Here is a 27337-nt window from a genome sequence, read left to right as displayed (position 1 = left end):
TCCTTCTACGAGGAAAAAATAAAGAATTCCTCCTGCTCAGCCAAAGAGACTTTCTCTATCCTTAAAGAGCTCCTCCATGTCCCGACCCCCCCGCAGATACCCTTGGACCCCAAAGCAGCAGAAGAAAAATGTGTCAACCTGGCCACTTTTTTTGACGAAAAGATCAAAAAAATCCTTGCCTCCCTTCCTGCTACCAACCCTGCCAACTTAGAAATAGCCAAGGACTCATCCCCTGCGTTAGGGAACTCCCCTGGGAATCCCGACTCGCCTCATTTAGCGTCATTCGGACCAGTCACCGAAGAGGAAGTGGCAGCAACATTGGCATCCACAAAGAGTGGCGCCCCCAGTGATTCAGTTCCTATACGGTTCATTAAAGACATCACTCGGACCATAATGGCCAAACTCACTGCCCTCATTAACACCTCGCTAGCCCAAGGATAGGTCCCGCAAAGCTGGAAGGAGGCAGTCGTCAAAGGACTGCTCAAAAAGCCATCGCTAGACCCCGCGGACCTATCCAACTACAGACCCATCTCGCTCCTCCCTTGGATAGGTAAGGTCGCTGAGAAGCTTGCAAACAAAAAGCTGTCTCACTTCCTAGAAGCAAACCATCTCCTCAAAAACTCCCAGACAGGCTTTAGACCAGGTCAGGGCACTGACACCGCCCTCCTTGCAGCCGTAGAGAAGGCTAGGGAAATCATCGACACTGGAGGATCAGTGGCAGTGGTCCTCCTAGACCTAAGCGCGGCCTTCGACACGGTCAGCCACCAGGTCCTGACCCAGCGTCTGGATAACATCAGCGTGAAAGACAGCGCGTTGAAATGGCTCACGTCCTTTCTCTCCCGACGCTCTTTTCAAGTCTGGGAAGGAGAAAGCCGCTCCCCCTCTATCCCCCTCCGGTGTGGTGTGCCACAGGGCTCATCACTGAGCCCCACGCTTTTCAACGTGTATATGGCCCCACTGGAGGAGCTGGTCTCACCATTCGGAGTCACTATCGTCAGCTACGCTGACGACACTCAGCTGGTGGTAACACTCTCCCACCCCAAGCTAGAGCCCTCCAATCTCCGAGATTGCCTTTCCAACGTCCATCAATGGATGAGTGACTCAGACCTTAAACTAAACGGGTCAAAAACAGAGATCCTGCTCCTAGGTCACAAAACCATGAGCATCCCCTTTATCCTCTGGCCCGCCTGTATGGGTGAACCCCCTACTCCCAACACAGAGGTTAAGAGTCTGGGAGTATGGCTGGAGACAGATCTCACCTTCAGGACACAGGCAAGAAAAACAGCCGGCATCTGCTATGGCCTACTGAGATCATGCAGAAAGGTGCTCCCCTTACTACCTTTCCAGTCCCGACTTCTGCTGATCCAAGGCTTAATCTTATCCAGGCTGGACTATAGCAATGCCATTTACCTCGGAGCACCAGAATCCACTCTCCAAACACTGCAAAAGACCCAGAATGCCGCAGCCCGTCTACTTACGAACACCCCAGCTAGAACATCAGCCAAACCAGCTCTGAGGAAACTACATTGGCTCCCTGTTAGGGAAAGAGTCGCTTTTAAGGCCCTCTGCCTGGCCCACAAGGTTCTGCACAACGCCGGCCCCCCAATTCTGAACAACTGGATCACACCATACAGACCGACGAGAGCGCTTCGGTCAGAACATGAAAACCTTATCATGGTCCCCAGGGTGAAGAAGGCCCGGATAGGTGGCCGCCGCTTCTCAGTCAACACAGCAAAAAAATGGAACGCGCTCCCCCCGAATCTCAGAGCTGAACCAAACCTCCTACGATTCAGGAAGTCCCTCAAAACCCTACTTTTCCCCTGATTCATCATCAGCTTCTTTTTGCTCCTTCCTTAGGAGTCCGAGGTTTTAGCGCTGGGATACTCGAGGGTGACTACGCGCTCTATAAAAACCTAAAATAAATAAATAAATAAACATAAGCCTTAAAAGCATCCCATCCATTAACCATAGAAGTAGAACCTTCAGGATTCAGCTGAAAATATTCAGTAATGGCATGTAAAAGTTTTGGCTTGTTACGATCATTGATGGCTATACTAGAATTCATTCTCCATCTAGGTTGTTTGGTGAAGGATGGATTTAAATTTAAAATACAAGAAATCATTGCATGATCAGAAACATCAATATTACCAATCATAGGAGTCTTGATAAGTTGTCTTGTGACTAAGATATAATCAATTCTAGAATGAGAATTGTGTGGATTTGAAAAGAAAGTAAATATTTTTTCAGTAGGAAAGTGCAGACGCCAGATATCAACCAAATTAGTAGTTTGAAGAAACGTCTTAAAAGCAAAATAAACTTTAGGGGGATGGAATCTCGTACAAGATAGTCTATCTAATAAAGGATCATAAATAACATTAAAATCACCAGCAACAATTAAAGGGACATTCCCAATTTTTAACACCTCTGTTTCAAGAATATTCCAAAAACCAGGTTCATCCGCCGTGGGCCCATATACATTTAATAAAAATATAATAGAGTCATGAACTTTAACTTAATTAAATATCTCCCATCTGTATCTGTAATTTTACTCAAAATTTGGCATTGAGATTTTTTGACAAAAGTATAGCAACCCCATTTTTCTTGGCATTAGCAGGAGAAGAAACAATACTGTCAACCCATTTTCTATTCATATATTTTAAGATTTTATCATCAACATGAATTTCTTGCAGAAAACAAAAATCCGCTTTGGAACTGCCTAAATAATCAAAAATGTTGGTGCGCTTAAATGGATGGCGCAAACCTTTAACATTTAAGGAAATTATTTTGATATTAGCCATACTGGATGAAGAAAAGAAAAAAGGAAAGAAGAGGGTTGTCAGAAAAAGCACATATAATAAGAAGTGAAAAAGAGAAATTAGTAACTCTAGAATACATACAGGGACAGGAAAAGGTAAAACAAGGAAAAAAACAAAAAACAAAGTACACAAATATCAAGGAAGAAACGCGCACACGCTTTACAAGCATGACCTGAACCATTGGAGCCTTATAGAATAATAACGTTGATTAATTCAGAACAAATGCAGCCAGATGTATTCAGGTATGAGAGTCATGAGTACTCATGGAATGCTGTGAATGATGATTCAAAAATTGTCGCAGCTCATCCGGACGGTGAAAAGATTTTGAAAGATTTTTTTTCCATATACGCCTTGTCGACGGATCAAAAAGGCCATATTTGAAACCAAGACTACATAGATGAGGGCAAATAGCAGTGAATTCTTTGCGAATTGCGATTGTCTCTTTAGCAAAGTCCTGATGAATAAAGATTTTATTCCCATTGACCATCAAAGAAGGGATTTCTTGAGCAGCTTTTCTTATCAGAACTAGGTAATGATGACAAAGAACTTTGAATATCATTTGTCGGGGTTTAGTATGCTGAGGATTGCGGTGAGAAGGTATCCTGTGGGCCTTGTCAATCTCAAATTTTTCTGGGAATATAGGGGGTCATTACGATGGAGGATTTTCCGCATCCTCCGGGTCGGCGGAAGCCACCGCCGGCCCGGAGGATGCGGAAAATCCTCTGCGGACCCACCAGGACCCACCGCCACATTAGGATGGCTGGTGGGTCATGGTTTAGGTCCGCAGCTTTTCCACCGCGGCTGGCTACAACCACGGCGGAAAAGCACTAAAATGGTGACGGTGTCTCTCAGACACCGTCAGCCAGATTAGGATGTGCTTTTGAACATGCTTTTCCGCTGTGGAAAAGCATGTGTAACTGCACTGCGGGGGCCCGTTGCGGGCCCCCTAGGTGTAGTGGGGGGTGGGGGGTGCACATGGGGGGTACCTATGGTACCCCCCTGCATTTGCGTGCACAATGCAGCAGGCACCGCGCGGTGCCTGCCGCTTTGTGCACGCAAATGCTGTGCATGCTTTTTAACATTGCTGCGGGTGCAGCTTGAAGCTCCACCCGCCGCAATGTTAAAATAGAGGATGTGACCGCCACCCAGGCGGTCACATCCTAATCTGCACAGAGGGAACGCCGCAGCCCATGCGGACGTTCCCTCATGCTCTGGGGTCGCGGACGGACTCAAGTCCATCCGCGATCGTAATGACCCCCTATAATTTGTAGAAGGCCAGGAATCAGATTTTCCAAATATAATCTGCAATTGCCACCCTCAACATCCTCTGGCAAATTAAAAATGTGTAAATTGTATTGCCTGTTGCGATTTTCCATATCGAACAGCTGCGCAGACATAGGTGATATTTTTGCAACAAGTAGGGTAAAGGATTCAAGCTTTGCCTTATTATCCTGTATTTTTATGACATTATCAGAACTTTTCATTGATAAACTTGCTATTTCCTTACGTAGGAGGGAATAGAATCAGTATTGAGACGAAGTGCCTGAATTTCTTCCAAAATAAGGCTAGAGAGGGTTCTGGAGACTCCACCGCTTTTGATTTGATAGGTGGAGGTGAAACTTGTTGCCTCCTTTTTAAATGAAGATTATTTTTATTATCCATTTTAAGTGATATTAGAGTTAATAAAACAGAAAAAAACAGAAAGAATGGCAAAATATAGAGGAAGCAGTGAAAAACCTGAATGAGAGCTGGTGCAGCAGCTAAAATGAGCTATGGGAGTGGCAAGGCCCAAGCCAGGCCCTTTCCTAGAAGATTTCTTCGCCCCTCTGACTACAATCAAAGAAATGGCCCTAAAAACACAGCAAAACACAGGAAAGGGCTGTAGTATTACAGCGACCCTATTTGGGCTGCATTAAGATCCACAAATCGGCGTTTTTATAAAAAAAACGGGCGCAAAAACACCGGAGCTCACTTGGCAGCGGCCATCTTGTTTTTGCACGATCGCGCAAATCAGGCCTATTGAGTTCTAAGGCAGGGTGCTGTATATTAAAAAGTAGGACATAGATTTAGAGTGTTTCCAGTCATATCCCTCCTGTGTAGATAGAAGATAACTCTAATGACTAGCATCCTATGTGATTCTTAGATTGTATCCATGTGTATCCCCTCCCTGTGTTTAGAGTTATAGCTGTAACGACTAGTCGCCTGTGTGACTGTTGGAATATAGCCAGGTGTATCCCTTCCCCCGTGTGAAGAGATAACCCTACTCTTTAGATCAAAAAGAAATGTGTTCCTGAAATGTGTAACGTAACTGATTCTATGTAAAGTGCGTTGATAACATGTAACGGAACTGGTGCTATGTAAAGCGCTTTGATAACCTAATCGGTTCAAGTTCCTGAAATGTGCAACGTAACTGATTCTATGTAAACTGCTGTGATAACATGTAACGGAACTGGTGCTATGTAAAGCGCTCTGATAACCTAATCGGTTCAAGTTCGCGCTATAGAAAACTCTAAAAATAAATAAAATAAATAAATTAGGAAGGGCTTGTGCTTGAAACGCGTGGGACAAAATGTGGGACCATATTTTGAATGGCCGTGCTTTCCAAAGAAGCGTTTAACCTACCTGGGTGTGTCAGCCACTTGGGTAACACTTTTCTTTAACAAATTAGTGGCAGGCCCAGCCACGGCCTGGCACCACCGCTGATGTATTACGGGCCTGCCCCGTGCTGATTTCTACGAGAGGGCGGAACAGGAGGTGCTCTGTTTATAGTTATAAACGGCTATGGAATGGCAAGTTGGTTCCCAAAAAGAACTATTACTGAAAGGACTCATGGCAGCATGTGACCCACTTGGGTATTATTTGGCTACTAATCCCAGCATGCAGTGTGTTCATTAGAGCATGCATTTGCATAATGATTGAAATAAAAGAGGGGATGCATTACAAGTCCACACAATTGGTGCCATGTTTTCCAGTCTATGAGGAAGGGCTTGTGCTTGAAACGCGTCGGACCAAATGTGGGACTATATTTTGAATGGCCCTGCGTTCCAAAGAAGCGTTCAACATACCTGGGTGTGTCGGCCTTTTGGGTAACACTTTTCTTTAACAAATTAGTGGCTGGCCAGGCCACGACCTGGAACCACCGCTGATGTATTGCGGGTCTGCCCCGTGCTAATTTCTACGAGCGGGCGGAACAGGAGGTGCTCTGTTTATACTTACAAACGGCTGTGGAATGACAAGTTGGCTCCCAAAAAGAACTATTACTGAAAGTACTCATGGCAGCATGTGACCCACTTGGGTATTATTTGACTACTAATCCCAGCATACAGTGTGTTCATTAGAGCTTTCATTTCCAAAATGATTGAAATATAAGAAGGGATGCATTATTAGTCCACACTATTGCTGCCATGTTTTCCAGTCCATGAGGAAGGGCTTGTGTTTGAAACGCGTCGGACCAAATGTGGGACTATATTTTGAATGGCGGTGCTTTCCAAAGAAGCGTTCAACCTACCTGGGTGTGTCGGCCTTTTGGGTAACACTTTTCTTTAACAAATTAGTGGCTGGCCAGGCCATGGCCTTGTACCACCACTGTTGTATTGCGGGTCCGCCCCCCTGCTGATTTCTATGAGAGGGCGGAACAGGAGGTGCTCCGTTTATAGTTATAAACGGCTGTGGAATGACAAGTTGGTTCCCAAAAAGAACTATTACTGAAAGGACTCATGGCAGCATGTGACCCACTTGGGTATTCATTGGAGCGTTCATTTGCATAAAGATTGAAATAAAAGAGGGGATGCATTACGAGTCCACACTATTGCTGCCTTTTTTTCCAGTCCATGAGGAAGGGCTTGTGCTTGAAACGCGTCAGACCAAATGTGGGACTATATTTTGAATGGCCCTGCGTTCCAAAGAAGCGTTCAACATACCTGGGTGTGTCGGCCTTTTGGGTAACACTTTTCTTTAACAAATTAGTGGCTGGCCAGGCCACGACCTGGAACCACCGCTGATGTATTGCGGGTCTGCCCCGTGCTAATTTCTACGAGCGGGCGGAACAGGAGGTGCTCTGTTTATACTTACAAACGGCTGTGGAATGACAAGTTGGCTCCCAAAAAGAACTATTACTGAAAGTACTCATGGCAGCATGTGACCCACTTGGGTATTATTTGACTACTAATCCCAGCATACAGTGTGTTCATTAGAGCTTTCATTTCCAAAATGATTGAAATATAAGAAGGGATGCATTATTAGTCCACACTATTGCTGCCATGTTTTCCAGTCCATGAGGAAGGGCTTGTGTTTGAAACGCGTCGGACCAAATGTGGGACTATATTTTGAATGGCGGTGCTTTCCAAAGAAGCGTTCAACCTACCTGGGTGTGTCGGCCTTTTGGGTAATACTTTTCTTTAACAAATTAGTGGCTGGCCCGGCCACGGCCTGGCACCACCTCTGATGTATTGCGGGTCTGCCCCCATGCTGATTTCTACGAGAGGGCGGAACAGGAGGTGCTCTGTTTATACTTATAAACAGGAGTGGAATGACAAGTTGGTTCCCAAAAAGAACCATTACAGAAAGGACTCATGGCAGCATGTGACCCCCTTGGGTATTATTTGTCTACTAATCCCAGCATACAGTGTGTTCATTGGGGCGTGCATTTGCATAATGATTGAAATAAAAGAGGGGATGCATTACGGGTCAACACTATTGCTGCCATGTTTTCCGGTCCATGAGGAAGGGCTTGTGCTTGAAAAGCGTCGGACCAAATGTGGGAATATATTTTGAATGGCCGTGCTTTCCAAAGAAGCGTTCAACCTACCTGGGTGTGTCGGCCTTTTGGGTAGCACTTTTCTTTAACAAATTAGTGGCTGGCCCAACACGGCCTGGAACCACCACTGATGAATTGCGGGTCTGCCCCTATGCTGATTTCTACGAGAGAGCAGAACAGGAGGTGCTCTGTTTACAGTTATTAATGGCTGTGTAATGACAAGTTGGTTCCCAAAAATAACTATTACTGAAAGGACTCATGGCAGCATGTGACCCACTTGGGTATTATTTGACTACTAATCCCAGCATACAGTGTGTTCATTAGAGCGTGCATTTGAATAATGATTGAAATAAAAGAGGGGCTGCATTACGAGTCCACACTATTTCTGCAATGTTTTCCAGTACATTAGGAAGGGCTTGTGCTTGAAACGCGTGGGACCAAATGTGGGACTATATTTTGAATGGCAGTGCTTTCCAAAGAAGCATTCAACCTACCTGGGTGTGTCGTCCATTTGGGTAACACATTTCTTTAACAAATTAGTGGCAGGCCCAGCCATGGCCTGGCACCACCGCTGATGTATTACGGGTCTGCCCCGTGCTGATTTCTGCGAGAGAGCGGAACAGGAGGTGCTCTGTTTATTGTTATAAACGGCTGTGGAATGACAAGTTGATTCCCAAAAAGAACCATTACTGAAAGGACTCATGGCAGCATGTGACCCACTTGGGTATTATTTGGCTACTAATCCCAGCATGCAGTGTGTCCATTAGAGCATGCATTTGCATAATGATTGAAATAAAAGAGGGGCTGCATTACGAGTCCACACAATTGCTGCCATGTTTTCCAGTCTATGAGGAAGGGCTTGAGCTTGAAACACGTCGGACCAAATGTGGGACTATATTTTGAATGGCCGTGCTTTCCAAAGAAGCGTTCAACCTACCTGGGTGTGATGGCCTTTTGGGTAACACTTTTCTTTAACAAATTAGTGGCTGGCCTGGCAACGGCCTTGCACCACCGCTGTTGTATTGTGGGTCCGCCCCCTGCTGATTTCTACGAGAGGGCGGAACAGGAGGTGCTCCGTTTATACTTATAAACGGCTGTCGAATGACAAGTTGGTTCCTAAAAAGAACTATTACTGAAAGGACTCATGGCAGCATGTGACCCACTTGGGTATTATTTGACTACTAATCCCAGCATACAGTGTGTTCATTGGAGCGTTCATTTGCATAATGATTGAAATAAAAGAGGGGATGCATTACGAGTCCACACTATTGCTGTCATGTTTTCCAGTCCATGAGGAAGGGCTTGTGCTTGAAACGCGCCAGACCAAATGTGGGACTATATTTTGAATGGCCCTGCGTTCCAAAGAAGCGTTCAACCTACCTGGGTGTGTCTGCCTTTTGGTTAATGCTTTTCTTTAACAAATTAGTGACTGGCTCGGCCACTGCCTGGCACCCCCGCTGATGTATTGCGGGTCTGCCCCCGTGCTGATTTCTACGAGAGGGCGGAACAGGATTTGCTCTGTTTATACTTATAAACGGCTGTGGAATGACAAGTTGGCTCCCAAAAAGAACTATTACTGAAAGGACTCATGGCAGCATGTGACACACTTGGGTATTATTTGACTACTAATCCCAGCATACAGTGTGTTCATTAGAGCGTTCATTTCCAAAAAGATTGAAAGAAAAGAGGGGATGCATTATGAGTCCACACTATTGCTGCCATGTTTTCCAGTCCATGAGGAAGGGCTTGTGCTTGAAACGCGTCGGACCAAATGTGGGACTATATTTTGAATGGCCGTGCTTTCCAAAGAAGCGTTCAAACCTACCTGGGTGTGTCGGCCTTTTGGGTAACACTTTTCTTTAACAAATTAGTGGCTGGCCCGGCCACGGCCGGGCACCACCGCTGATGTATTGCGGGTCTGCCCCGTGCTGATTTCTACGAGAGCGCGGAACAGTCGGTGCTCTCTTTATAGTTATAAACGGCTGTGGAATGACAAGTTGGTTCCCAAAAAGAACCATTAGTGAAAGGACTCATGGCAGCATGTGACCCACTTGGGTATTATTTGACTACTAATCCCAGCATGCAGTGTGTTCATTGGGGCGTGCATTTGCATTATGATTGAAATAAAAGAGGGGATGCATTACGGGTCCACACTATTGCTGCCATGTTTTCCGGTCCATGAGGAAGGGCTTGTGCTTGAAAAGCGTCGGACCAAATGTGGGACTATATTTTGAATGGCCGTGCTTTCCAAAGAAGCGTTCAACCTACCTGGGTGTGTCGGCCTTTTGGGTAACACTTTTCTTTAACAAATTAGTGGCTGGCCCGCCACGGCCTGTCACCACCACTGATGTATTGCGGGTCTGCCCCTGTGCTGATTTCCACAAGAGGGCGGAACAGGAGGTGCTCTGTTTATAGTTATAAACGGCTGTGAAATGACAAGTTGGTTCCCAAAAGAACTATTACTGAAAAGACTCATGGCAGCATGTGAAACACTTGGGTATTATTTGACTACTAATCCTAGCATACAGTGTGTTCATTAGAGCGTGCATTTGCATAATGATTGAAATAAAAGAGGGGATGCATTACGAGTCCACACTATTGCTGCCATGTTTTCCAGTACATTAGGAAGGGCTTGTGCTTGAAACGCGTGGGACAAAATGTGGGACTATATTTTGAATGGCAGTGCTTTCCAAAGAAGCGTTCAACCTACCTGGGTGTTTCGGCCATTTGGGTAACACTTTTCTTTAACAAATTAGTGGCAGGCCCGGCCACGGCCTGGCACCACCGCTGATGTATTGCGGGTCTGCCCCTGTGCTGATTTCCACAAGAGGGCGGAACAGGAGGTGCTCTGTTTATAGTTATAAACGGCTGTGAAATGACAAGTTGGTTCCCAAAATAACTATTACTGAAAAGACTCATGGCAGCATGTGACCCACTTGGGTGGTATTTGACTACTAATCCCAGCATACAGTCTGTTCATTGGAGCGTTCATTTGCTTAATGACTGAAATAGAAGAGGGTATGCATTACGAGTCCACACTATTGCTGCCATGTTTTCCAGTCCATGAGGATGGGATTGTGCTTGAAACGCGTCAGACCAAATGTGGGACTATATTTTGAAGGGCTGTGCTCTCCAAAGAAGTGTTCAACCTACCTGGGTGTGTCGGCCTTACGGTTAACACATTTTCTTTTATATATATATACTTTTCATGTTCTAGGCAGATATTGTGACTTGCCCACTTGGGCTCTATTTAGATTGTGTATAATTATTGTGTCATGATTTTTGGATTAATGCTGCCAGTTGACATATGAGCATTTTACTTTTTTTACGAGTGGCCGCTCATAATGTATATAGATAGAATTAATTATTATGTATATATAGTGATGTGCCTTTTCTACCAATGTGTGCCTTGTAAATATGCTCCTATATTTATAATATCTGTATATATGATTTTATTTACTATGCAATCTTATCGGGTATAAATTATGTGTTCCATTTGGACACTCTCGATTGACTGTATATACGCGGCGTTATATTGTATAGTATTTCTTCCATTTTCATGACACACCGTAATGCACTGTCACTTTAAATGCTCTGCTCACTGTTATGCAGTTTGTCACGTGAAACGCGTCATGCCGGCAGCGCTTCACTGAATTAAACCACCCTTGCACCAGCACTTTTGGGTCGACTCTTTGATACTTGGTACTTCGGCATTTCTTGCCCTTGAGTGACAAGCTTTGCGATATATTGACCTTCGGCAGAACCACGCCGATATTTATTACAACATTGTTTGCTCCCGAGGAAGAAAACTTGGTCACACCTGAAAACTCAGCTAGTAGCCTTTTATTTCATGGAAAAACAAACGGATTGCGGCACTGTCCAACATGTTTCGTTCCTCCTGGAACTTCTTCACAGGTAAGCCTCGCTCCGAGACCAGTTGCGCATCACTTCCCAGTTCGATGTTTTGGACATTCATTTGCTTGCCTCCAGTGGCATTCTTTTAAGGAAGTCACTTCCGTTTTAAATGAATTATGGGACTTGTGGTTGCGCTTTGGTCCACAACATTTTGATTTTTAATCCGACAGTTCACATATTCACTTTGGTGTTTCACTCGGTGTGTCTCCTTCCGTGATGATATTACACCCTTTCTCGGTCTTGTTAATAAAAATGCTGCCAGTGATTAACCCTCCAGTGGGTAGAGCGTGATGATGTTTATCATTTCGGCGTTGGTTTTTCCGTGTGGATTGAAATTGGGCAGTGAGTTTTCACGGGTCAGCTTGCGTTTGAAGCCGATTCCAGAACCAATACCGAGGTGTGGTCCCCGGCGGCGCCAATCTCCCTTTTCGGTTTTCCGAGTCAGCAGGATGGTTCAGGGCGGGAGATCCGCGGCGCTCTTGTGGCGGCGTTTGACCTTCGGCAGAACCACGCCGATATTTATTACAACATTGTTTGCTCCCGAGGAAGAAAACTTGGTCACACCTGAAAACTCAGCTAGTAGCCTTTTATTTAATGGAAAAACAAACGGATTGCGGCACTGTCCAACATGTTTCGTTCCTCCTGGAACTTCTTCACAGGTAAGCCTCGCTCCGAGACCAGTTGCGCATCACTTCCCAGTTCGATGTTTTGGACATTCATTTGCTTGCCTCCAGTGGCATTCTTTTAAGGAAGTCACTTCCGTTTTAAATGAATTATGGGACTTGTGGTTGCGCTTTGGTCCACAACATTTTGATTTTTAATCCGACAGTTCACATATTCACTTTGGTGTTTCACTCGGTGTGTCTCCTTCCGTGATGATATTACACCCTTTCTCGGTCTTGTTAATCAAAATGCTGCCAGTGATTAACCCTCCAGTGGGTAGAGCGTGATGATGTTTATCATTTCGGCGTTGGTTTTTCCGTGTGGATTGAAATTGGGCAGTGAGTTTTCACGGGTCAGCTTGCGTTTGAAGCCGATTCCAGAACCAATACCGAGGTGTGGTCCCCGGCGGCGCCAATCTCCCTTTTCGCTTTTCCGAGTCAGCAGGATGGTTCAGGGCGGGAGATCCGCGGCGCTCTTGTGGCGGCGTTTGACCTTCGGCAGAACCACGCCGATATTTATTACAACATTGTTTGCTCCCGAGGAAGAAAACTTGGTCACACCTGAAAACTCAGCTAGTAGCCTTTTATTTCATGGAAAAACAAACGGATTGCGGCACTGTCCAACATGTTTCGTTCCTCCTGGAACTTCTTCACAGGTAAGCCTCGCTCCGAGACCAGTTGCGCATCACTTCCCAGTTCGATGTTTTGGACATTCATTTGCTTGCCTCCAGTGGCATTCTTTTAAGGAAGTCACTTCCGTTTTAAATGAATTATGGGACTTGTGGTTGCGCTTTGGTCCACAACATTTTGATTTTTAATCCGACAGTTCACATATTCACTTTGGTGTTTCACTCGGTGTGTCTCCTTCCGTGATGATATTACACCCTTTCTCGGTCTTGTTAATCAAAATGCTGCCAGTGATTAACCCTCCAGTGGGTAGAGCGTGATGATGTTTATCATTTCAGCGTTGGTTTTTTCTTTTGGATTGAAATTGGGCAGTGAGTTTTCACGGGTCAGCTTGCGTTTGAAGCCGATTCCAGAACCAATACCGAGGTGTGGTCCCCGGCGGCGCCAATCTCCCTTTTCGGTTTTCCGAGTCAGCAGGATGGTTCAGGGCGGGAGATCCGCGGCGCTCTTGTGGCGGCGTTTGACCTTCGGCAGAACCACGCCGATATTTATTACAACATTGTTTGCTCCCGAGGAAGAAAACTTGGTCACACCTGAAAACTCAGCTAGTAGCCTTTTATTTCATGGAAAAACAAACGGATTGCGGCACTGTCCAACATGTTTCGTTCCTCCTGGAACTTCTTCACAGGTAAGCCTCGCTCCGAGACCAGTTGCGCATCACTTCCCAGTTCGATGTTTTGGACATTCATTTGCTTGCCTCCAGTGGCATTCTTTTAAGGAAGTCACTTCCGTTTTAAATGAATTATGGGACTTGTGGTTGCGCTTTGGTCAACAACATTTTGATTTTTAATCCGACAGTTCACATATTCACTTTGGTGTTTCACTCGGTGTGTCTCCTTCCGTGATGATATTACACCCTTTCTCGGTCTTGTTAATCAAAATGCTGGCAGTGATTAACCCTCCAGTGGGTAGAGCGTGATGATGTTTATCATTTCGGCGTTGGTTTTTCCGTGTGGATTGAAATTGGGCAGTGAGTTTTCACGGGTCAGCTTGCGTTTGAAGCCGATTCCAGAACCAATACCGAAGTGTGGTCCCCGGCGGCGCCAATCTCCCTTTTCGGTTTTCCGAGTCAGCAGGATGGTTCAGGGCGGGAGATCCGCGGCGCTCTTGTGGCGGCGTTTGACCTTCGGCAGAACCACGCCGATATTTATTACAACATTGTTTGCTCCCGAGGAAGAAAACTTGGTCACACCTGAAAACTCAGCTAGTAGCCTTTTATTTCATGGAAAAACAAACGGATTGCGGCACTGTCCAACATGTTTCGTTCCTCCTGGAACTTCTTCACAGGTAAGCCTCGCTCCGAGACCAGTTGCGCATCACTTCCCAGTTCGATGTTTTGGACATTCATTTGCTTGCCTCCAGTGGCATTCTTTTAAGGAAGTCACTTCCGTTTTAAATGAATTATGGGACTTGTGGTTGCGCTTTGGTCAACAACATTTTGATTTTTAATCCGACAGTTCACATATTCACTTTGGTGTTTCACTCGGTGTGTCTCCTTCCGTGATGATATTACACCCTTTCTCGGTCTTGTTAATCAAAATGCTGGCAGTGATTAACCCTCCAGTGGGTAGAGCGTGATGATGTTTATCATTTCGGCGTTGGTTTTTCCGTGTGGATTGAAATTGGGCAGTGAGTTTTCACGGGTCAGCTTGCGTTTGAAGCCGATTCCAGAACCCATACCGAAGTGTGGTCCCCGGCGGCGCCAATCTCCCTTTTCGGTTTTCCGAGTCAGCAGGATGGTTCAGGGCGGGAGATCCGCGGCGCTCTTGTGGCGGCGTTTGACCTTCGGCAGAACCACGCCGATATTTATTACAACATTGTTTGCTCCCGAGGAAGAAAACTTGGTCACACCTGAAAACTCAGCTAGTAGCCTTTTATTTCATGGAAAAACAAACGGATTGCGGCACTGTCCAACATGTTTCGTTCCTCCTGGAACTTCTTCACAGGTAAGCCTCGCTCCGAGACCAGTTGCGCATCACTTCCCAGTTCGATGTTTTGGACATTCATTTGCTTGCCTCCAGTGGCATTCTTTTAAGGAAGTCACTTCCGTTTTAAATGAATTATGGGACTTGTGGTTGCGCTTTGGTCCACAACATTTTGATTTTTAATCCGACAGTTCACATATTCACTTTGGTGTTTCACTCGGTGTGTCTCCTTCCGTGATGATATTACACCCTTTCTCGGTCTTGTTAATCAAAATGCTGCCAGTGATTAACCCTCCAGTGGGTAGAGCGTGATGATGTTTATCATTTCGCGTTGGTTTTTCCGTGTGGATTGAAATTGGGCAGTGAGTTTTCACGGGTCAGCTTGCGTTTGAAGCCGATTCCAGAACCAATACCGAGGTGTGGTCCCCGGCGGCGCCAATCTCCCTTTTCGGTTTTCCGAGTCAGCAGGATGGTTCAGGGCGGGAGATCCGCGGCGCTCTTGTGGCGGCGTTTGACCTTCGGCAGAACCACGCCGATATTTATTACAACATTGTTTGCTCCCGAGGAAGAAAACTTGGTCACACCTGAAAACTCAGCTAGTAGCCTTTTATTTCATGGAAAAACAAACGGATTGCGGCACTGTCCAACATGTTTCATTCCTCCTGGAACTTCTTCACAGGTAAGCCTCGCTCCGAGACCAGTTGCGCATCACTTCCCAGTTCGATGTTTTGGACATTCATTTGCTTGCCTCCAGTGGCATTCTTTTAAGGAAGTCACTTCCGTTTTAAATGAATTATGGGACTTGTGGTTGCGCTTTGGTCCACAACATTTTGATTTTTTATCCGACAGTTCACATATTCACTTTGGTGTTTCACTCGGTGTGTCTCCTTCCGTGATGATATTACACCCTTTCTCGGTCTTGTTAATCAAAATGCTGCCAGTGATTAACCCTCCAGTGGGTAGAGCGTGATGATGTTTATCATTTCGGCGTTGGTTTTTCCGTGTGGATTGAAATTGGGCAGTGAGTTTTCACGGGTCAGCTTGCGTTTGAAGCTGATTCCAGAACCAATACCGAGGTGTGGTCCCCGGCGGCGCTAATCTCCCTTTTCGGTTTTCCGAGTCAGCAGGATGGTTCAGGGCGGGAGATCCGCGGCGCTCTTGTGGCGGCGTTTGACCTTCGGCAGAACCACGCCGATATTTATTACAACATTGTTTGCTCCCGAGGAAGAAAACTTGGTCACACCTGAAAACTCAGCTAGTAGCCTTTTATTTCATGGAAAAACAAACGGATTGCGGCACTGTCCAACATGTTTCGTTCCTCCTGGAACTTCTTCACAGGTAAGCCTCGCTCCGAGACCAGTTGCCCATCACTTCCCAGTTCGATGTTTTGGGCATATATATATATATATATATATTACCTACTGGCGGTCGCCAGTAGGTAGTTATAGTTAGGATTTTTTTCAATGCAAAATTCTATTTGGAATAACTTTGGCGCCGGTTGACGAATCTGCCAGAAAATGTCCTCAAGTTTGCCCCATCAAGCTCTGGTCCTTCCCTAAAAGTTTGGGGGGGATTCGTCAAGCGGGGGCCGAGATAAAAGGGGGGTCCCAAAACGTGTTTTCCCCATGTTAATTTCCATAGGGCGGTCAAACTCACTTTTAGCCCGAACGGCTGAATGGATTACCACCAAACTTGGCAAAATTGTAGGGACTGGTAGCCCGATGTGCCTTTGCTATGTCTCAAGATATGTGCTCCAGCGGATTTTGAGTAATTTAGGTTAAAAAAAATAAATATATCTATGGCAGCGCACCGGGCGCGCTACGCGACTTGCGCACGGAAAGCTGATTGGCTCTCGGGTGTCTGTAAACATTCGAAACAGTCCGGAGCGGCCGCCATCTAGTGTCTCGGTAGGATCGAGACACAAGACGTGGCCAAAACAACGGGGGAAATGATCATAAGGGGGCAGGGTAGACCCCCCCTGACCCCCTAGGTTTGATGTGGGGGCTATAAAAGGGCCCTGCGGGGCAAAACATTTTTTTTTTTCGTTTTGCGCGGGGGGAGCGCCCGGTACGCGCACCGGGGAGCGCACCAGGGAGCGTACCATGGGGGAAAAAGAAAGACAGACTTTTCAAAAATTGTATGTTTATTAATTGCTCTTTTTGTTGTTTTTTTTTTTTATTAAGTACCAACATGTAGGTACCAATGCAGAGTCTAAAATGTAATATACACCTTTGTAGATATCTTGCATGTTGTTACAGAAGTTATTATGGTATATGGAATTCATACCATAGTTTGTCAGGAAAGCAGAAACAACATGGAGGCAGGAGATGATAAAGAGAAGACACATTGGATATAATATAGTGGGAAAAAGGAAGTAACTATGAGGAAACTTACTATGTAACACAAAAAAGTTGCACAGTATACTATAAGTCTCACTATATATTATAAAAAATTTTGAACTACTTGATGAATTACATATAAAAATGAATAATGTCTCGAACAATTTTTGATTATTAAATATAAATTTATTCTTCTGATTCTTTTTCATAATTTAATAAAACTTCTAACAATATATTGTCTGGAATGTCCTCATTTTCATTTTGGGATTCCATTGATTCCACACACTCATCCATAGACTCATCCATAAAATCAAAGTTATCATTCTCAGCAATTTTTTCTTCAGGGTTGTTGTCCAAAACAATTTCAAAAGAAATATCCTGTTCTCCTTCCATTTTGTTGCAGTAAATTGCATAAAAAATAAATATATCAGTAGAGATAGGGCACTGTTGGGTTTAAGTTCAGACAGGTAGTTTGGATTTTTTAACAGTGAAGTTCTCTTTGGGCAGTGTATGGTATCAGGCTGGAATTAGAAATATAAAAAAGTGTATGTGATAAAGCCTAAGTAAATTTATAATTATACAAGAGAAGCCTAACTCAATCCATAACTATAACAGAGAAGCCTATCTCAATCTATAACTATTACAGAGGGATAGTATATAACTATCAGAATATTTTTTCTCAAATTAACTTAAAGTGCACAACATACTTCACTTTCCAAAATAACAACTTACCTTTGAGAAAGCAGTTGAAGTTCTCAGTGTTATTTCTTTTTCAAATGTACTTCAGGAAGTAGTAGTCAAAATGGCTGTGTTTCCCTCTCTTTTTTTTTATATATATTCATGTACATAACCAATCAAATGTCAGGAAATAATCGTAGAAAATGAAAGTAACGTTTTAATTGGTTGTAAATTCTAACACTTCATATGTGTTTTTGTCATGTACTTTACCTCAGGATATTTAGACAGGCCTACAGCCTAAATGTCTCAATGGAATTCCACCAAATTTGGGTAAATGGTAGGGACTGCTATGTAGTAGGGCCTATTCTATATTTGATGAAAGTGTCTCCAGTGGTTTTTCTGTAAATTACTTTCCCACCTTTTTTGAGGGAGCGCTTACCGGTGCGCGCCCCGGTACGCGCACCGGCAGCGTTACGGGAGTCCTCCATTTTGTGTTTCGGTACAATCGAGACACAAGATGGAGGACAAACAAAGTTGGGAATGGGTAGAAGGGGGCACGGTAGAAAGCCCCTGACCACCTAGGTTTTCTGAGGGGGGCTTAGGAGGCTCATATAGGCCCAAAAAATTTAAAAAAATTAACAAATTTCGCGGGGGAGCGCCCGGTACGCGCACCGGGAAGCGTACCGGGGAGCGTACTTTGGTGAAAAATAGTGAAAAAAGTTAGAAAAAGAAAATCATTATGAGTGATCAGAGGTAGGGTAGCCCTGAAAAGAGCTTTTGGGTTCTGTGGCTGATTTAAGTACCTACAAGTAGGTTCTAATGCACAGTCTTAAATTCAGGAGGAATATTCTATTCCCCTCATCTGAGAAGTGCACACCATCTCCTCTGTAGATGTCTTGCATGTTGTAACACAAGTTATTGTTGTATATTGAACCCATTCCATAGTCTCTCATGTAAGCAGAAACAGATTTATTCACATGTTTCCGTGCTTTCTCAAATTGTGGACAAAATTGGTTGGACCAGTTCCATTTCTGTCTTTGGCATATATCAGAATATACCAAGGCAGTTTGTGGAAAAAGTGTCATCAATTGATCAAAGGTGTCCTTTAAAAGCATTTCCAGACCAACCCCAGTCATAGTGCCCAAGTCATTTCCTCCACATTGCACTATTAAGAGGTCAGGGTTTGGCAGATGCAAAAAGGTTTTCACCAATGGTATCAATTGGTGACATCTCAATCCTCTCTGGCCAATCCATTTGATTTCCACATTTGATAAATCAAGGTTGTGAAAATTTCTGCTAGCTGCATACCTTTGAGCTCAGTGGATGTAGCTATGTCCAATAATCCACACAGAATCCATGATGAGAGAAGGTTCTGGTGCAGTCAGATGAAGTGTGGGAATGAAATGGCAGTTGGAACAGTAGGAGTTTACAAAAAAATAATTGTGGAGTTTCTCTGCTCTTGAATCACAAGCAATTATTGGTGGATTCAGATAGTTGAAAACTGAAAGTTAGGGTGCATGGTTGTGTTGTGTGAAAGAAGCAATTAGAATGGTTAAGAAAAAGTTACTAAAAGCAATAATGCCCTGGATAAGCTGGTGTATTGAGAGGTCAAACATCCTTGCTGACTTAATTTGCAACATTGTAGAATAAACTTTTGAACCTAAGAGTTCAGTTAGGAGGGAGCTGCTATGGTAACAGATAGAAAGGTCTGAGAGGGGGTAGGGTGTTGGTTTGAAAAAAGTGAGGAAAGAGGTTTGATTGGTTGAAATGAGGCATATGTGTGTAGAATTAGAGGTTTTCTCTGCCAGTCTTGGTTTCAGTGTATTGAGTGCACACCTTTTGCTCTGCTAAAGAAAAATTGGTGTGTGTGTCTGACACTGTTCTTAATCTCCCAAAGCATTTGTAAAGGTAAGTAATGATTCATTTAATTTAGATAGAGACTTATTTGCTCTATGGAGAAGATTTGGAAGCAGATAGTGAAGTTTCAGTAGTAAAATTGAATGCTTGTACATAGGACTTGTGCTGTGTTTGTAAAAAGTTATTTAAAAAACGATTTTGGGGTATAAGAATGGCTTTTATTTTTTTGAGAAGCAATTAATAGTGTCTGCCTCTGTAAAGAAATATATTTGAATGTTTTAGAATTATGTCACCTGCGTTACCTCAAATTAGGAAGCAGATTGAGATTTTTTCTTGTTGGTTTGTGGCATGTTTTTTGGAAATGCTTGATATTAAAATATGCAAGATAGAGAAATTGTCTTTTGTGAAACAGTGAGGTTTCAGTAGTGAAATGAAATGCTTGTACATAGGACCTGCGCTGTGTTTGTAAAATGTTATTCAAAAAACGATTTTGGGGGCAAATCAATGGTATTTACATTTGGGTGATATTTATGATTGCCTTGTGGCGCCGGTGCGTCACTTTTAACATGGGAAAAAAGTGACGCACCGGTGGCGCAAGGCCTTCATAAATAAGGCCTTGAGTTTCTTTGCTATTGGTTTCTGTCTTGCTTTTTGATAATGCTTGCTATGTATATTTGCAAGATAGGGGATTTGTATTTTGTGAAACAGTAATGTTTCAGTAGTGAAATTGAATGCTTGTACATAGGTCTTGCGCTGTGTTTTTAAAATGTTATTCAAAAAATGATTTTGGGGGCAAATCAATGGTATTTACATTTGGGTGTTATTTATGATTGCCTTTTGGCGCCGGTGCGTCACTTTTAACATGGGACAAAAGTGATGTACCGGTGGCGCAAGGCCTCCATAAATAAGGCCTTGAGTTTCTTTGCTGTTGGTTTGTGTCTTGCTTTTTGATAATGCTTGCTATGTATATTTGCAAGATAGGGAATTTGTATTTTGTGAAACAGTGAGGTTTCAGTAGTGAAATTGAATGCTTTTACATAGGTCCTGCGCTGTGTTTCTAAAATGTTATTCAAAAAACGATTTTGGGGGCAAATCAATGGTATTTACATTTGAGTGTTATTTATGATTGCCTTGTGGCGCCGGTGCGTCATTTTTAACATGGGACAAAAGTGACGCACCGGTGGTGCAAGGCCTCTATAAATAGGGCCCTGAGTTTCTTTGCTGTTGGTTTGTGTCTTGCTTTTTGATAATGCTTGCTTTGAACATTTGTAAGATAGGGGATTTGTATTTTGTGAAACAGTGAGGTTTCAGTAGTGAAATTGAATGCTTGTACATAGGTGCTGCGCTGTGTTTCTAAAATGTCATTCAAAAAACGATTTTGGGGGCAAATCAATGGTATTTACATTTGGGTGTTATTTATGATTGCCTTGTGGCGCAGGTGCGTCACTTTTAACATGGGACAAAAGTGACGCACCGGTGGCGCAAGGCCTCCATAAATAAGGCCCTGAGTTTCTTTTCTGTTGCTTTGTGTCTTGCTTTTTGATAATGCTTGCTTTGAACATTTGTAAGATAGGGGATTTGTATTTTGTGAAACAGAGGGGTTTCAGTAGAGAAATTGAATGTTTGTATATAGGTCCTGTGCTGTGTTTTTTAAATGTTATTCCAAAAACGATTTTGGGGGCAAATCAATGGTATTTACATTTGGGTGTTATTTATGATTGCCTTGTGGCGCTGGTGCGTCACTTTTAACATGGGACAAAAGTGACGTACCGGTGGCGCAAGGCCTCCATAAGAAGGGCCCTGAGTTTCTTTGCTGTTGATTTCTGTCTTGCTTTTTGATAATGCTTGCTATGAACATTTGCAAGGTAGGGGATTTGTATTTTGCGAAACAGTGAGGTTTCAGTAGTGAAATTGAATGCTTGTACATAGGTCCTGCGCTGAGTTTCTAAATTGTTATTCAAAAAATGATTTTGGGGGCAAATCAATGGTCTTTACATTCGGGCCTTATTTATGATTGCCTTGTGGCGCCAGTGCGTCACTTTTAACATGGGAAAAAAGTGACGCACTGGTGGCGCAAGGCCTTCATAAAGAAGGTCCTGAGTTTCTTTGCTGTTGATTTCTGTCTTGCTTTTTGATAATGCTTGCTATGAACATTTGCATGATATGGGATTTGTATTTTGTGAAACAGTGAGGTTTCAGTAGTGAAATTGAATGCTTGTACATAGGTCTTGCACTGTGTTTCTAAAATGTTATTCAAAAAACGATTTTGGGGGCAAATCAATGGTATTTATATTTGGGTGTTATTTATGATTGCCTTGTGGCACCGGTGCGTCACTTTTAACATGGGACAAAAGTGACGCACCGGTGGCGCAAGGCCTCCATAAATAAGGCCCTAAGTTTCTTTGCTGTTGGTTTGTGTCTTGCTTTTTGATAATGCTTGCTATGAACATTTGTAAGATAGTGGATTTGTATTTTGTGAAACAGTGAGGTTTCAGTAGTGAAATTGAATGCTTGTACATAGGTCCTGCGCTGTGTTTTTTAAATGTTATTTCAAAAACGATTTTGGTGGCCAATTAATGGTATTCACATTTGGAACTTATTTATGATTGCCTTGTGGCGCCGGTGTGTCACTTTTAACACGGGAAAAAAGTGACGTACCGGTGGTGGAAGGCCTTCATAAATAAGGCCTTGAGTTTCTTTGCTGTTGGTTTGTGTCTTACTCCTAGTTATATAGTTGATGTGGTATAAACTTAGATATGTTGCAAATTAGTGTTTATATTGTTTGCTTATTGTGATTGCTTTGTTGTTTGCTAATAGTGGTCTATAATGTGTTATTTTTTTCTTTACCACAGATTGAAATCAACATTTAAAAAGTTAGCAAAAATGCCGTCAAGGCAAAGGAGAAGAAAAAACACCATACGCAAAATTACAAAATTAGCAACAGAAGTAAAGGAATCCTCTACAACAAGTACTTCAAAAAACACCCAAAAAGGTCCTGGTAAGACAACTAAGTCTTTTTTTCGCAACATATGTAAAACAAAAACAAATGTTAACGGTAATGTGAAGATCCAGAAAGAGAGAACAAATTTGAAAAGGAAGGAGAGACCCTCAAAAAATGTCTCTACTGGAGCAGGAGAGAAGAGTATGGATAGCAATAGAAGGTTAAATCAATTTAGGGACATTCATAGACGAATGTTTCGCAATAGGGTAGTTTTAAATTTGCTAAAAAATGAAAAGAAAGGTAAACAGAGAGCTGCTTTTTACAGGAAAAAGAAAAGTGTAGAGAAGATTGTTGATCAGGCTTTTGAATTTAAGAAAAAATTATTTATTTTAGTAATCAATAGAATTAGGATACTTAATAAGGCAATTGATGTTTTCAAATCGAACAGTAGATGGAAAAGAATAATTAATCGGACTAATTTTTGTGAAGTATTTTCTGGAGAATGGATGCATAGTTCAAGTTCTGAGCCATTTTTTAATGAGGAGAGTTACTTTCAGGAAAATGAATTGGTGAATGCAGTTGACACCAGTGGTCGAGCATATGAGGTGAAAGATGGTTGTGTGATGGAAAAAGAGAAACTTGTGTCTAGAGATGCAGAAGAGGTGTTAGCTGATGAAGTTTTAGGGAGACGTACTAAGGGTCCAGTGTACACATGGAAGTGCAGTAGTATTTGTAGTGTGCGACAGGATTCAATCAATTTGCTTCGAAATTTCTTACGTACAAATAGTAAGAAAAGTCTAAAACAAAAAATGAAGATCTTGCAAGAGTTAGATCCTTGCAGAGTGAGAGAAAGCACAGGTTTGCATGGGCATTCACTGGCTTGTCTTTCTAGAAAAGTATGTCAGAGTGTTTTTCATCATTTTAGGATGTTAGCAGTGCATCATAATAAGGTGAGGAAATTAGTGAGAAGGTTGTATTATGCAAAAAGTCCAGCACTTAAGCTTACACAGTTAAACAGTGCTCTTTTGTATGGATCTGAAGTAAATGTGAAGACTATTTGTGAAGAAATTGAGTTTTGTTATTTTGGGAACAAAGAGGACAGTGTAGAAATGGATATAGTAATGGATGGTAATGTGGAAGACAATGTACAGATTTCAAGTACAGAAAAGTTTGACGTGGAAATTACCAAGTTTAAGGTGAAATCAAGTGAAAGGCCTAATTTAACTTGTGTGTGTTGTCGACGGACTCATTATAAGATTCAGACTAGGTTAGTTGATTTATATGCAAAATGTGAATTGGAAAATAATAGTGAATGTAAGGATTTTGTAAGTTATTTGTTGGTTGAGAATTCTTTTGATTTGAGTTTTGATCAGCGTATTTGTAATTATTGTTTGAAAAAATTAAATGAAAATAGAATGCCTGCTAGAGCTGCTCATAATAATCTTTGGTTGCTTGATATTCCTTCTGAATTGATGGATTTAAATACTTATGAATCAATTTTGATTCAATGTGTCCATCCTTTTCAAGCTATTGTTCGCATAGAGCCTAAGATAGGGAAATTACCTCCTACAGATTTACAAAGAGGATTAAAGGGAAGAGTTGTTTATTTGCCTCTAGATGTCAAGATAAATATTGATACAATTGGTGTAGAAAGAGTAGAAGAGGATCCTCTGGTTATTCTAGTTAATGGGGTTCCGACAAAGAGTAAGAAAATCTGGCAAGATTTAGTGGATGTTAGGAAAGTCTAAAAGGCAACGTTGTATTTGGTCAAAAACAATGAGTACTATAAAGATGTAAGTGTTGGAGCAGAGGAAACAGCTACAGAAGAAGACAGTGATTGTTCAGTTGGCCAAATTAAAAAAGTTGATGTGTCTAGAAGTGAAGAAATATATGAACATTATACTGTTCATCCTTTGCATTCCAAAGAAGTAATGGGGAATGCAATTGACTTGTTTCAAATGAAAGCAGCAAAAGGAAGTCCTATTAGTGTATGGGAAGAAAGTTTGGAAGCTCGTTGTTTTCCACAGTTATTTCCAACAGGTCGAGGTGGACGATATGACGATCGACCAGTTCAAATTCCTGCAGCTGAATACCGGACTTTAAGATTATATGCTGAAGATCCAAGGTTTCGTCAATGCATTCCGTAGTTGTTTCATCTACTGTATGAAAGTGATTTGTCTGGGCTTTCTTATGCAGTTAATCATATACTAAAAAGTGGAGCTCATCTGCAAAATGTTTCGGCGAGGGACTTTATGGAGAAAGTCAATCTGCAAGACAGTATTTTGGAATCTCAGCTAATCAATCTCATGGCATGTCAGCGTGGAACAAACGAGTATTGGTTCCGTCGTCATGGGGAATTGAAATGTATGCTAAGAAACTTAGGAACTCCTACATGGTTCCTCACTCTTAGCTGTGCTGAGTGTGCATGGGACGACTTACTTCAATTTCTACGAGAGGCAAATGGAAACATACAAAATATAGAATTGAAAACACCTGGACAACTGTGTTCTTTGGATCCAGTGAATGTGTGCAGATATTTTAATCATAGATTTGAAGCTATGATGACTTTTATTACCAACAAAAAAAATCCTCCCCTTGGAGAGGTTTTGGATTTCTTTTGGAGGAAGGAATATCAAGCAAGAGGTGCTCCTCATATACATATGTTGTTATGGATTAAAGATGCACCCAAATTTGGATCAGATTCGGATGAAACAGTGATGAGTTTCATTGAAGAGTATTCAACATGTGCTGTTCCGAAAACTACTGAAGAAAACAGTTTAAGGCAACAAGTTTTACGTTTTCAATCTCATCGTTGTGGAAAGTACTGTCGTCGAAAATTCAAAAACAAGGAAAAGTACTACACGAAATGTCGTTTTGCATTTCCACGACCAGTGATTTCTAAGGGAAGAGTAAATAATTTGATGTCATCTCTACGACATACTGTGACGAGGAAATCACCCAAAAATACATATAATTTAAAAAGAAACAAAGAGTCCAAGTACATCAAAGACTACAACCCAGTGATTTTGTCCATGTGGAATACTAACATGGATATGCAGTTCGTTGCTGACAACTCTATTGCTGTGGCTCGATATGTGACATCTTACATCACAAAAAAAGAAAAGACAGAACTGAAGGAAATGTGGGAGGACATTTCACATGAAAAGAGTCTAAGCAAGAAATTATACAGTTTCAGTCTGAAGATGTTGTCGCATCGAGAAATTGGAGCATATGAATGTTCTGATCGGTTATCATCAGCAAGTCTCTATGCCAAATCGGGAACAATCATTTGGGTGAGTCTAGGTCTTGCTGCAACACGAAACCGAGTTTTGAAATCTGTACAAGAAATTGAATATTTGGCGGAGAAAGAACCAAACAGTACAGATATTTTGAAGACAAATATGTTGGATACATACTATCCAAATAGAAGTACTCACCTTGAGAACACTTGTTTGTATTAAGTTCTGCAAAACTACAGTTATAAGAGGAACATCACAGAAGATATCAATAATGGAAAATATGCTGTCATTGGGTATGAAGGATGTCTAGTGAAGCAGAGAAAAGGCCATTTGATTAATCATCGAAAATTGAGTTGCGAAGCTCCAGACAAAAGAGAATTTTACTATTCAGCTCTTTTGCAACTCTTTAAGCCATGGCGTACAGAAGAGGAACTACTTGGAGATTTCCTCTGTTATGAAGACTCTTTTAATGCAACTAAGGATACCATAGAATGTCCTGTTTTTCCAAATTATCTGCAAATGTTGAACGAAGAAATAGAGCAAGAAACCACAATTGCTGAAGAGATTGCTAGAGACAGTTCTCAAGACAGTCAGAGTTCTACTTCATTGAGTCAGGATCCACTAGGAGGACCAATTATCCAAAATGAAGCTGCAACCGCCATGGATGAGGTGGAAAGAGCTATGGAACAAGCTCAAGAGGATGGAGTTAACTTAGAAGATTTGGTAAAGCAACTAAACGTTGAGCAGAAAAAGATATATGACGAAGTTACAGAACAGATTGAACATGGATTCAGACATGAGAAAAAAGTGTGCTCATGTACATCATTTAAGCCTGTTCGACTGTACGTAAGTGGAGAAGTGGGAACAGGAAAAAGTTTTCTGATTAATGCCATTGCAACTTATTTGCAGAAAAGGACTGAATCACCGCTGTCTTGTGTTGTAACCGCTCCAACTGGACTGGCAGCACATAACATTAAAGGGATTACTCTACATCGTTTACTGATGCTGCCAGTTGAACATGATAATAAATTGCATTACAACAAGCTATCTAGAGATGCGTGTTCTGAAGTTTCCAGAGTCTTGAAGAAAATGAAACTTCTTATCATTGATGAAGTAAGCATGGTCTCAAATCTAATGCTTGCTTTTGTGCATTTGAGAATGCAAGAAATTCTTAGAACAGAGTATGATGTGTTATTTGGAGGAAAACCAATTATTGTTTTTGGAGATCTACTGCAGTTGACTCCAGTAAAAGGACAACCAGTGTTTAAAATGCTTACGCATGAAGATACCAGGAAGTCCCTTGGAAGCATTGGAAACGTTAATATATGGTTAAATTTTAAATATGCTGAACTGCTTCAAAATATGCGACAGGCAAAGGATGAAGATTATAAAAATATTCTACAAGATTTAAGAATCGGAAAAGTAAGTAAGCTTGGGAAAGAAGCTTTACATGCTCGATTAATTTCAAATTTGTATCCAAATGAAAATATTCTTCCAGAGAATATTTTTTAAAAAATGACTG

This window comes from Lissotriton vulgaris, chromosome 2_1 (assembly GCF_964263255.1).
Source record: "Lissotriton vulgaris chromosome 2_1, aLisVul1.2, whole genome shotgun sequence".
Taxonomy (NCBI): domain Eukaryota; kingdom Metazoa; phylum Chordata; class Amphibia; order Caudata; family Salamandridae; genus Lissotriton; species Lissotriton vulgaris.
This window is presented reverse-complemented; position numbering follows the sequence as displayed.